This window comes from Rhamphochromis longiceps, linkage group LG20 (assembly GCF_057381845.1).
Source record: "Rhamphochromis longiceps isolate RC_006_pf linkage group LG20, R_longiceps_female_GT1.1, whole genome shotgun sequence".
Taxonomy (NCBI): domain Eukaryota; kingdom Metazoa; phylum Chordata; class Actinopteri; order Cichliformes; family Cichlidae; genus Rhamphochromis; species Rhamphochromis longiceps.
In genome coordinates, this window is record NC_140576.1 from 23,240,102 (window position 1) to 23,253,845 (window position 13,744).

The 13,744-nt window shown below is 40.6% G+C and overlaps 1 protein-coding gene across 4 annotated transcripts in view; it reads left to right on the plus strand.

Annotated features, from left to right (window-relative positions):
• The window catches only part of LOC146645344 (synaptotagmin-2-like), a 70,685-nt gene that overhangs the window by 28,047 nt on the left and 28,894 nt on the right, over nucleotides 1-13,744 (plus strand). For 3 of the 4 annotated variants that reach the window (XM_085395027.1, XM_085395030.1, XM_085395026.1), the window contains one exon: nucleotides 1,816-1,885. The gene's annotated coding sequence lies outside the window, so the exon portion shown is untranslated. Of the gene's footprint in view, nucleotides 1-1,815; nucleotides 1,886-7,048; nucleotides 7,219-13,744 lie in introns of those variants that run through there. The other variant, XM_085395028.1, reaches the window with a different exon arrangement.

Here is a 13,744-nt window from a genome sequence, read left to right on the forward strand (position 1 = left end):
TTGGATTTGGTGATGGCAGGTTTAAATTGTATGGATTGTTCTCCTTCACTGAAGTGCACAAAATGAAGTTGGTTATCTCTCCCTGTGGATGTCTTTCATGATACAATTACAATAAAGCAATTAAGTCCACTGAGTCATGAAATTGATTGTTTTGCCAAAACAGAAGAAGGAAATTGGGCCCCAAATAAAATATCCTCTGAGGTTTAAGCATAAAGATGGAATTTGACTGATTGTAGAAGTTCATCATTGCTCTTGTCAGCAAAGTTTGATTTGCAAGATCACTAAAGAACAGATGATCTTAGAGCTGCATCGTAATGGGGGAACATTTATTCGGCTTTCTTTGACAAGTGAATTGATGTGACTTTCATGTCTATATGCTAAATATAAATGCACGTAGATACTAAGCTTAGCTTAGCATTTGATCTGCATTTTTTGGTGCAGATTTACAAAAAAAGGAAGAAGAAAATTAAGTGTGATAAACAGCTTTAGAAATGTTTTTGGAGGTTTTTGTCAGCTTATATGAAGTCAACCAATTCTGGGTGTGCAGAGAGTAAAGAACTAAAACTGTTATTGATTTTGTCAGCTTACTCTTGGCCAGAAAAGTAATAAGTGAAATTCCCAAATTATCAATAACACCTGTAGCCTTTGACTATTTTTAAAGTAAGGAAATGTCAGACATTTCCTGTTTTCGACACTGATGGTACCAAAGGTGATTTTCTTCACAAAATTCAGCAAACAATGCACTCCACAAATGGGAGACATGTTGCCTGTGTTAAAATCTGTTATTTGTCTAACCCAGCTCTAAGAGTCGTGGTGAACAACTGTCTTGTTTTTGACAAGAAATCTGATTTGATATGCTTAAAGGTAAATGCTTTTTTATAGTAAACCACACCTTAGAGATGTTGTGGCACATAGGTTTGGAGACAAACTAAGCAACGATTTCTGTGTTGTGAAATCAAAGCTCTGTTGACTTAGGTCATTACAGTGCCATTACGGTAATGAAAATGAATTAATTCAATAACTGCTGAGCAGTAGTGTGCAACGGATAGCTGTCAGGGATAATTCATTCATTCTGCCATTTTGGGGATCAAAACAGGATTTATCAACTTGTTTGTGTGAAAAAAAGGCAGGCAGCTATCAGTATTTATTGGCACAAAATGATGATGATTTGCTGGAGTAAGATTTTGTAATGTGCACTAGTAATATGTGCTCACCCAGTGGGATTTAATGTCATATATTATCTTGAAATGCTTTCAAATCACCCAAAAGACGAATAAAGTTTTTCATCAACCTTAAATTTGCCAAGTTTAAATTTTTTTAACTACTAAACAAGGCAGCACGGTGGCACGATGGTTAGCACTGTTGCCGCACAGCAAGAAGGTCCTGAGTTCAATTCCACCATCAGGCCGGGGTCTTTCTATGTGGAGTTTGCATGTTCTCCCCGTGTTTGCTTGGGTTCCCTCTGGGTACTCCGGCTTCCTCCCACCGTCCAAAGACATGCAACTTGTGAGGATAGGTTAATTGGATAATCCAAATTGCCACTAGGTGTGAATGAGTGCGATTCGAAAGTGAATGCGAATGGTTGTCTGTCCCTGTGTGTTAGCCCTGCGACACACTGGCGACCTGTCCAGGGTGTACCCCGCCTCTCGCCCTATAACAGCTGGGATAGGCTCCAGTGCCCCCCGCGACCCTGAAAAAGGATAAGCGGAAGTGAATGGATGGATGGATGGATGGATGGACTACTAAACAAGAGCATTTCCTCATAGATTGTTCTTTTACTCCAAGGATAAAAATGCCATTTTCTTTCTCTTACAGGATTTACATCTGACAACACTCTCACTGTGATTACTTCCAGATATACCTTTCAAGATTCAAGCTTTTGGCTGTAAGTATAAGACAAGCAAAGGCATACTATGTATTTGACTACATTAGTTGGGGGTGAGCTGGAAAGTTCACAGAGGGATAAAGAGAGAAGGGAGTGAGGGGGAGGAGAAGCTTCTCCACTTCAGCAGAGCGGTCCAGAATCATTGCTGTGACCGTTCTTTTTAAGCAGAGACAGATCACTGCACATTGTTACATGATTCCATCCTCTGCAGCTCCACTTTCAGAAATATCATTCATTCTCCTAGTCATTTCAGAAATCCAGCTAGCCTCTGTGCCCTTACTGTCCACTGAAAGCACGGCCTACATGGCAGGCTGTCTATGGCTGGATGCTCTCTGAAACTGTCTGGTAATATAACATTCTCAAGAGCTTTGGGGTGAAACAGTAGTTGACCCGAAAGAAAAGTCCTGTTGAATTTTATTATTTGAGAGATAGAAAATAACTCTTTCTGAAGAACGGCTGCGTTTGTCTCACACCAAATTTCTTTTCGGTAGAATGTTTGAGCTACACAGCAAGTCCAAAAAAAATTAAATCACCGCTGCATTATGAAATATGTCAATCGAATTTTAGCCCTGTGTGATCACATGTTTTGGACTGCATTAGATGTCAGCATGAAAAGTGAGTCGGGCTTTCCCCGCTCTACCATCTGTTCTTAGAAAATCTTTGCATGTGCCAGGGAGGAGGGAGCCCACTGCAGTATGTAGTGAGCGGGAAAGGCGTGGTTCGCATGACGGCGCAGCCCACTGTGAGCAAATATGATTTACTGTAGGATTTGCCCGTCTCCAGTATACCCTGCACACTCCAGCACTCAGCTGATTAATCAGAATCATTTCCATGAGTGATGGAAGCTCCAGCCTTGCAGGGGCTACAGACAGCTAATAAACCCCAGCGGGTAACAGCCACGCCTTGAAAGATGCTTACTTGCTTCTGCCTCTATACTGGCTCTATCCATCTGCCGTCATTCAGCCCTCACTGCCCTGTGTCAGCCTCATTGTTATTAATATTGATCAGCTCATCTGTTGAATGAGAATTCATACCCCGGGGACCAGTGGCGCACAATTAGTTAGTAAGAGCTGGGGATCAGCTTCAGGATTGAATGTGGCACCATAGGCGAATAACAAAGATTGATGCCATTATTTAAATGCTGATCGCCTGGTTTGCAAACTGTAAAAAACCTTCAAGTTCATGTGGTAATTCTGTGAGAAGAACATGTGAGAGAACATGTAAATGAAAGCACCAGTAAGTTCTAAAAAATGGGATAAAAGATGTTGTTTTGATGAAATAGTAATAAAATAGTTGTCAGTTGTGATCAGTGGTCGATATGAAATTCATTATAACTTATATCGCCTTTTAACGGTGTATATATGCGAAGATTAACTTTGATCAGTTTGATTTTCAGATTGTTTGTGTTTTACTTAAAGCTGCCAAATCATTATAATAATAATAGATATGATAAGTATATGTACTCACTTGTGGAGTTGTTAAAGACCCATTTTTTAAAACAAACATTACCAAAATATGTCCTTTAGTCCTAAATTATGTTTTTCCCCCTTACAGTACCCCTTTAATCTTTGATCATTTCACCTGCTTCTTCTTAACAGCAGCGTGGAAGCACACATGTATCTATATGGCTCTAGCAGTGAGGTTTCCCTCATTGTGTCGGATCTAAAATGAGCCAACACAATGAAACACAAAGTGTTGCATTGTTGCTCTCATCTCACATCTGCAGCACCGCATGTCAGCAAAGATACAGAACCCCCAGTTTAAATCCTTGACTGCTAGCCACAGCATGAAATATTTACCACAAGAACAGGAAGGCAGCAGTCACTAAAAAGATTTGGAGACAGGGCAACAGCGACAACACTGAACCGCTTCATGCAAGCTACATGCATAAATGCAAAGATTACGCTTAATAAAATAAATATGAGATGATGTCATGTGTTTTTGCACATTTGCTGTATGTGCTGTGTCAGGACCTATAATTGTTGCCTGGAAATGTTTCCTTTTTCTACTCACATACACAGAAAATAAGCTTCGTGGTTTCTTTCTCCTTATGTGCTTTTTATTTTCCCCTTCCCTTTCGATGTTCTATTTTAGTACTTAAAGAGAAAAGCAATACACAAAAGCACACACAGAAACACACTCCTAATCCAGTAAATACACGTACAAATAGGGAATCCACATGAAAAATAAAAAATCTACTGGACCTGGCCAAGGGTGTAATGATGTGCTCACTTTGGATAAGCTGCTATTGACGTAGCTGCTGCAGAAAAAATCATTTTGAGACAGTGACACACACAATTATTAGTTATATTAGGGAGCTTTTGTAGCATTTTTCTTTTAGCATTTGTTTTCACACTTTCTATTTCTTTCATTTTTTTTATTTGTACTTGGATTGTTGTGAATGTTTGTAGCGGAGTCACTGCAAGATTCTGGTTTCCTCCTGAATGTAGTCACATTTTTGGAGCTACGTGAGTTTAATATTGCACAGAAAAGCACATGGTGCTACATGTGATTTTTGTAGAGAAGGCTGGGTAGTGCATTTTAATGGCTGCCTATAGTTATTGACTGAGCAGCTCCTAATACATGACTGTGAGCTCTGTGCAGTTAGTCTTCACAACACGCAGCCCTTATTAAATATGGATTCTAAGTTGCACTGAACCTCTCTGGAGACTTGGCCTGCTTAGTTCAAAGTAAGGTCTGTTAGAGTTTTTTTTAATACTTATTACTCAATGAAATTATGCAGATGATTACTAGATTATTATTGTATTGAGAATCTGCTGCTGCAGCAATAGTCGGGAGCAAACAAATTATGATGAGAGCGTTGATACATTTGCCACTAAAAACCCTTCTGTGTTTCACATTTCAATGAAGAGAAGCCATTTTTGCTTACTACGGGTGAATCCAGCATGCTATGAATCTTCAGCATATCATTATGCTGTTTGCACTCTTCAGATACCGATTCAGACTAGGGCACAAGGCTATGAAATATCTCTTATAATGTGAAAAAGATAGATCGACGATGATGGCAGGATATTGTCACATTTGTTAATTTGCAGAGCTGGTCTGTAAATTAGCAGACAGGAAGGCTGTCATTTTACTTTCACCCTATGGAAAACTAGAGGGAGGGATTGTGTCTCTGTGATTTTTAAGAACGTATTTCAGTTTTTGTTGTTGTTGTTGTTGACAGAAGACCAGAAGACACAGATAAAGCCAAAACCAACAATAAAAAGATCATGATAGCAAGTGCTTTGTCTAGCCAAGGTCTGGTACAGCTTATTCCTCAGCTTTCACTTCCTTACTAATTAAACACACACAGACACAGACATAAACACACGCATGCATATTAGTGAGTCACACTCTTGGATTGATGATTGAGCACTGTAGTCATTTTGAATCAATTCCTTAATTACCCTCCTGCTGCTCTAACAACTCACTAATACCAATTGTGTATCAGTGTACAGCTGAACAAAGATGCAAAAACATTTTTTTGAGTTTGCTGTAAACCATAAAATCAGCTGGTTAGTAAATTAGCCTTTAAAAATAAAACTCAAATTGTACATTTGCTAGCTGTTTTTAAAGATCCACCCATTCATCCATCCATCCATCCAACTGTAATATCGCACCTGTTGTAAGGCAAAAGGTCTGCCAGGCCTAAAGCAGAGAGACTCGCGGCCATTCACACCTAGAATTTGAAAAGAAGCCGATAGGAAACCATGAAAGTGCAGGCTGGACATGCAAATTCCACAAAGAAATGCCCCATCTGGCACTTTGGGATCAAACCCTGTTGCTGTGAAGCGACAGTGCTAACCACTGAACCACTGTCATTAACGGTATTAGTAAAATTTGTTATTAAAGAAACTATTAAAGGGGTGGCTGTGGTTTAGGAGATAAAGCAGGTTGTCCATCAATTGGAAGGGGAAGGTGAGGATATATGGAGCGGACAAAGATGTACAGAGCCCTCTACTCATTTTTCTTTATGTGAACTTTATTGGAATACCATTACCTTCCCTTTAATTACCAAATCACTTCTAATTCAAAAACAGCGAGTATCTATTACGGCCTCGACCCAGCACTGAGAAATGGCAATGTCACAGAAAGGGAGCAAATTGCGATCCTCCCTTCCAGATGTATGTTTTGAAATTGCAGCAACCCACCCTCCTCTCTATCCCTACCCCTTCCCTTTTTAGTGATTGAGACTTTATTGATTTTTGGTTCCAGCGCTCATTGCAGGCCAATAAGGTGGATGATTCACTTAGGGGAGGATGATAATTCCCAGTGACACACAGCAGTGCCCCAAGGGCTCCAAACTGTCTGGTTGACCACTGGCGTCAAGTGAAAGTGTGCATTACATCTTCTCATTAATCCAATAAAACGCCCACTGTAAGGGGAAAAAAAGCTGTGGATTTCGATGGTTTTGCAATATTTACACAAAGAATTATACAGATAAGATTCTATTTATCAAGCTTCACAGCTTACAGTATGTAAAGCATGGTGGAAAGGTTTTTAACGTTATATATCTATATATTTATATAAGGTTTAGGTTGGTATGAATATCTAGAATAAATCTTTTATTATGACAGTAGCAGGGGTGTTAGTCAAAGAACATAAACAAGATAAATGAAAAGAGAGCCAAAGCAGCAAACTACTGCTGAGGTAAGCAGGCATCTTAGTGTGTGCATATTATTGGATAGTGGTGTCTTCTGTAATATATCATTTTTTTCCTCTGTCCTCTTTTCATTTCCCCGTTTTTTTTTGTTGTTGTTTTTTTCAAACACTTGCAGCCTTGTTAGCTGAGGGATACATCCGAAACCAATTGAGTCCTTCAGCAGCAGTGGTTTTTGGAATAAGAATATGGATGCCGGTCAAACTGTAGCATCTGGCTGCTTTTGGATTGCCCTTATGCATCGGTGCACAGATTGCTGCATACAGCACCTTGTGAGCAGCATCACAAATCAGCTGTCCGAGCAGCGAGTGCTGGAACGGAGAGAGAGATTGAAGATGGAGAGAAAGCGAGGGGAAGGGAGAGCTGAAAGAAGGGGAGGGGGTTCCATTCAGTGAAAGAAAGAGTGAAGAGAGGGAGAGGAGGAGGGGATTGAGAGAAACAGAGGTGGGGGTAGTCACAGCTAGAATGACTGAGAGAGCGTGTGTGTGTATATAGGAGAACAAGTATTGCTGCAGTGGAAACAGTGCGAAGAGGACTGCAGTTTCTGGTGCTGATGGGAAAGCAGTCGAGGGACATTATTAAGGCACTGTAGCATTAATCCTAAGTGCCTATTTGGTGAATGGGTTTGCCTGTTGTGGAGAACAGGATTACGGAATTACGGTAGTGCTAGGTAAGGATGTATTTTAAAGTCTCTTCTCAGCTCTGCTTGAACACTTCCTTCGTGGAATCTGGAATAGAGTTACGGGCTGATGGTTGCTGCTGTATTGGAGGATTTTTACCTGCAGCGTCCAACTTCAGCATTTCTTTTTTTGTTCCTTATACAATAACGCAGGTGCTGTGTGCATGTTACCGATGCATGTGTTCCCAACTTTACTCCGAGACGATTCCTTGTAAAAGAAATACAGACCGTTCCTGGGCCCTTATCTGCCCCGGGATCTAGCCACAGGACCTTGAGTTCACGAAATTAATCATTTCAAATCAGGTAGTGTTACGTAAATTTTTTTGGAAGGGGAGTGTAGCTTTGGCTCTGTATATTATTCTCATTGATCACGGCTCATTTAGCTTGCCTGGTGGATGTTGTACCTCTTTCCTGGAGAGTGTCCAGGAGGCTGCCCTGCTGACAGATGCTGTGCTTGCCCCTTTAGCTACACCGGTTTCTCTCATAACCTCCCTAAATACTAAGAAACAGGCAAGTGGAGCCAGAAAAAGCACACTACACACACACACACACACACACACACACACACACACACACACACACACACACACACACACACACACACACACACACACACACACACACACACAAACCCCAGGTCTGTCCACAATGTAACAAAACAGACACAAGCTCCACTACTCTTTATTTTTTTAGACTGAGCAGTTAGACACAAAAAGAGACTGACAGTTGTGCTGAGGAGTATAGAGGGAGTGGTGGGGATTTCATAAAGTGCTGCAGGATGCTCTTTTTTTTTCTGCTGCCTCTCATGGGACATATAGCATAGGCAGCACTGAGGTGACAGTACCAAGGACGAAACCTATAATGAGCTGCGTGTACTTCTTAATTCCTAATGCTGACTCTTGCAATTCTGAGCCTATCATTATCACAGCAGAGTTATCATTAAATTCCATTTAATTAAAATTCTATTTAACAAATAGACTAAAAATAGCTAGGGTGTTATTTTGCAGTGTTTTTGAAAGCCAGGAGTTTTGATCCTGCTTTGAAAGCAAATTACAAATACAACACAATTTTTACATCATGCACAAAGAGAATTGTTAATTATCAATTCATTATTTATTCTTCCGCCTTGTTCTGAATAACATACTGGGATTTAAACTAGGTCTATTTCTCCCCTAGTATCTGGTGTCACAATGATCAAAGTCAGTCAATGGCTTGCATTTGAAATGGTCACATGATCATTCGATTCTAAGAAGTCGAGTAGACAAGTACACTGTAGAATGTCAGGGATCATATTATATGTTCATGCAGAACTGTAGGTACTCTATCTGTGTATTTACATGTCCAATATGCAGAGTGCAGAGTATTCAAGAGGCTATGTGATACTGAGCATGCTCTGATGATTCTTTTTTTTTTTGTCAAGCTCTAAAACATTCAGGCAGGCTCATTAAGTTCAAACCTCAGGCAGCCGCTCCCAGTGGCTCTCGCACTAAGAAATACTCTCAGAGTCTCTCATACATAACTAGAAAAATGAGAGGAAGCTTTGAAGTTCACCAATCTTATTTCTTTTTTTCTCTTGGCTCCCACCAAGAAGGCAGCTGGTGCCCGAATGCTGGAACTGCTTAAAGAGGAACACAAAGAAAAGAGGCTTATTCTAACTGTGCAGCCTGTATCCTGTGTTACAGTATAGTGCTAGAGTGGGTGTGCCCTCTTGCACCCATATTACTGTTGTTTTCCAACTTACCATAGCTTTATTTAGGTTAAATTGTTTTTCTCCCTAAGCTTGAATCTTAAAGTATTCCACAAGCAAAAGCTTGTTTAAAATGATAATGCCAGCCATGTTGGACTCTAAGAATGAGTCAGTGATTTCCTCTCTGACACGTTAACACAGCTATCACCATGATTGCTCAGTTGCCATTTGTTTTTCACTCCAGGTGAGAGTCAAGCCTTTCCAGTTCTGGCCCAAGCCCACGTGATGGTGTGTCGCTGGCAGGAGATGGCAGAGAGATTCAGTGTTAAACGGTTAGACACTGTCACTAGTCACAGCCTCCTGCAGTGCTGACGGGGCAGTTTCACCACTCTTTAATCTTTACAGGGAGAAAAAAAAAAAACATGCTAGTCATGGCGAAATTTCCAGCAGCTTTCTTTTCTGGCCCCTTAGCTTCATTGGAGGAGACAGTTTGCGATGGTCAGAGAGAGCACATCACAGAGAAGGGGCATACTTGGAGAATTAGTGATGTGGTTTTCAGCATGTTTCATCATACTGTTTTGTGTAACACCAACAGTGTTACAGCAAAACCTCTGAATTTACCCAGTGATTAGTAGTCTGAAAAGTTACATGAACATTGAACAGTTAAGTTTCAAGCAGGTCTACATTAAATTACTGAATATATCGTCTTGGTTCGGATATATACGTCTGGTTTTTTACTGCATCCAGGAGCATCAACTGCATTTTAATTGGAAATCCTTTGGCTTGACTTAGCTGGGACCTCCTAGGTAAAATTTTCTTAGTGGATTAGAAAATGGTGGTCCAGTCAGCCACTTGGTGATCCCAATGTTACCTGTGGGCCATAAGCTGAGCATCTCAGGCATTACTTTCGATTTGGCGTCAAAGAGGCATTACTTTTTTGACCTACCAAAACTTTTAAAGAAGTGCTATTTACATTGTTTGCAGTCTTTATGCTAGTCTAGGTAGGTTTATATATACTCATTTTCATTATCTATAACTGTGCATATTTTATTTATTTATTTATTTCAGCCAAGCCACTTCTTCAGAGCAGTCATAGTGGGTAAATCCTTACGTTTAGCAGTCTTACTGCCTGCGTATGTTCCCTTTTTAACTGTTATTAGATGCGGCCTATCTGCAGTGCTGCAGAAGCCCTCTGCTCCGTCACATTTCCTCTGCACAACCTTACATGCAGATTGGGTCACTGTCTCTGTGACAGAATGATTAATCGACCTATCAGGGGACAGGGAAAGGGGATGTGCTGAGGGGGAGAGGGAGAATGTATGGCAACTGGCTGTAAATGATCCCCGCAGCTCCTCACTCAGCATTCAAACCCTGGCATCCGCCCCCCACCCCCTCTTTTTTCAAGGATCCCTCCTGATAATAGCTGAATCACATTCAGCTGCAGGTGAGAATAAGCATTGTTTTATCTACCCAAGCAGGTTTGTAAATGAGGCCCTCTGGACCACCCTTTGGATCAGTGCACAATGCGATAGATGAGAAAGAGGCTCTTCTTTAATTCTCTTTAGTGAGATGATCTGCAAAACACCTTTTTTTTAACATCCTTATCTCAGTCAGTGCGTTCACATCATCAGCAGGATTTCCATCATTTTGTTGACATAAAAGTGTAAGTGCCCTGCTGACCTCGCTGATGGATGGTCATACTTTTTTCTGTAGATGCTTGTGTTGTTTATGTTTGCAGTCAGAGTATTCGTGCAGCCCTGAAGCTTTACACAGAGTCCTAGTGTCTCTGTAAATATCCTGTCCTAGATGACCGCAGTTTCGCTGACTGTATAGCAGATCAGTCACTGAGTGAGTATGTAAATGTCAATCAATCTGCTCTTTGTCGGTGCAGATTTGGTGTAATGCTTACAGCGTTACTGTCCACTTTTAAAAGTGTTTTTCTTTTTGTTATAAAAATGTCAGATTTAAATTTTGTATGCTTTGCCATCACTTTTTTAACAGCAGCTTTTCTAACACCACTTCCATCATGTGCCACATTAACACAAATAAGGAGACATAAACACCTTATATGAGAGCTGTTTAACACTGACGTTTGAGCCATGTTGGGGGAGTTCATTGTTCAATTCGCTGTTAAATAAAATATAGCATCTGACAGACACTTGGCATACTCATTTATTGTGGCTAGCAGTTTGAAGGCTGTTGGTCATAAACTGAGGAATCTGGCTCTGAAGCATATTTTACACTGCATGCTGTGTTTTTGGATTTGCAAGTGCTTTTGTCAGACTGTTGGCTGTCTACCATGCAATTGCAAAACAGGGAGTGCTTTAAAACTCCAGTAGGCTACCTTGCAGAAATCTGCCTCTGCCATACAATTAGCAGTTATCTGACTCTGCATGCCTGGTGAAATCGTGGACTTTATATGTGATGAACCAGAGATGCAGTAACATGAAAGACTTTACAAGATATACCCATGGAGCCCTGCTAAACTTGTTGTTACAAGTACTGTAGAGCAATACAGAAAACTCTATTGCTAATACTGTAATCCAGTGGCAGTGTAATTGTGTTTTTGCATATACAAATGAATATACACTCACTGCCCACTTTGTTAGGGGCACCTAACTCATTTGCATAAACATCTAATCGACCAACCACAAGGCAGCAACTCAGTGCATTTAGGCATGTAGACATGGCCGGGACCACTTGCTGAAGTTTAAACCAAGATTCAGAATGGGGAAGAAAGGTGATTAAAGTGACTTTGGACATGGCGTGTCTTGTAGATGGATGATTCAGAGTATTTCAGAAAATGCTGATCTACTGGATTTTTCCCTTACCATCTCTAAGGTTGACAGAGAATACCAAAAAAGAGAAACTATCCTGTGAGCAGGAGACCACAGTGGGTGCCATACCAGTTAACTAAGAACTGGAAACTGAGGCTCCAATTTTCACAATGTTGCCTGGCTTGATAAGTATTGATTTCTGCTCCAACATTTGAATGGTAGGGTCAGAAATTGGCATAGACAACATTAACACATCGATCTACTCTGCTCTGTATCCATGTTCAGGCTGATGGTGAGGTAAAGGTGTGGTGGAACTTTGGGCCCCTCAGTACCAGTTGAAATTCCTTTTAATGCCACAGCCTATATAATTGTCATTGCTGACCATGTCCATCCCTTTGTAACCACAGTGTACCCATCTCTAATGAATGTATCCAGCAGGGTAAGATGTCATGTCACAAAAATCATCTCAAACTGGTTTCTTGAACATAAATGGGAAATTTCCATAATAGATGTCCAGCTGAAAATTAGCAGCAAATGTGTGATGCCATCATATGTGGACCAATATGGACCAACATCTCCAAGAAATATTTACAACATTCCTTGAATGTCCTTGTTGAATCTATGCTATGAAAAATTAGGGCTGGTATGACCCATGGGTCAGAATATAGTTCTAGCAAACTGTATCTAATAAAGTGACTTGTGAGTGTCTAATCTATCCATGAATAATATTACATTAATATATTACATGAATACTTAAAATATAAATAGTGCCTTCAGAAAGGGTTCCAATCCAGTTCTAGTAAGGTAAACCTAATAAAGTGACATGTGAGTTGCAATCTTAGATTTTGTCCACACTGTGTCTTTGCTGGTAAATAACACGCAAGGCAACTATCAGTATCCTCACTGTAATCCTATTAAAACTTGGCCAAAATGAGCCCATTATGACTATAGGAGCCCTGAGTCCATTTCAGCAGGGGTGAATTACCATAAAGTAGCAAGAGTTCAGGAACAAAGCTGCACATTATCTCTAATTGAAAGAACTCCACCATCTCAGCTCAGCTTTCCAACTACAGTGCTGTTCTGTCTGATGGATCTAATAAAATACAATGCTCCTTATTCTCTTAATGTTCCAGTCCACATTTTCAGCTGAAATCCAGCCTAGAGAGTCAGAGGTCAGCTGTGACTCAGTGCTAGCTGAGCCAGTATTCTCTTCGTCCAGTGTCTTCAAGTGTGTTTATCATGAATTCGAGATTTGCGTGATGCCTTTGAACAATTACCCTTTAAACGATATCCTCAATATCTAACGCAACTTGGCTCAAACCTAAAATAGCTCATTGGGATTCAGATGAAAGAGTCACTCAGCATGAAGCGCAAAAGTACAAAATTAGAGCACACCCATACATGCAACTTATCACAAAGGGATAGTCTGTGAAAGAAATACTATTTTGCATGAGGGTCAGTTCTGCAAAATTTAAGGGTCTGTCTAGTATGAAAGGCTTTGCATGTATGTAGCTTCTTGTATAAACAATCACATTATGAAGGCTTATAGGGCTATGAAGCAGCATGGGATGCACAGCTAGTATGAGGCCAAGCACTTCACCCAGACAGAAGCCATAATGTCACAGATGGTAGGAGCCTCGGTGGGGGTTGAATGATTTCACTGGGGTCAGAGTAATTCAGATTGCTTTGTATCTTTTAGGGCCCTGGTCGTCTGGTGGCCAATGACATCCAAGCACCCTTTACTGTCCTTTCTCTTTGTATCTTTTCAAAGTGCTTTACTGTATTCAATACTTAATTTGCCGCCCCACTGATCCTGACTGTTGCCCCAGGCTGCAGTCACATGACCCTGGGACCAGTTTTCTTTTCATTTGTAGAAGCCATTTTGAAAGTAGATGTTATGATGTTTCTGGGGTTTAAAGCCATGCGCTGCATTTGAATTCAAGTCTGGATGGATCTATAATTTTGCTGCACACACACAGATATACTTTGGCCACTATTGGACAGCTGTGTGAAAGGCTATAGAGGCAAAGCGTCAGCGCAGAGGGAAAACAGA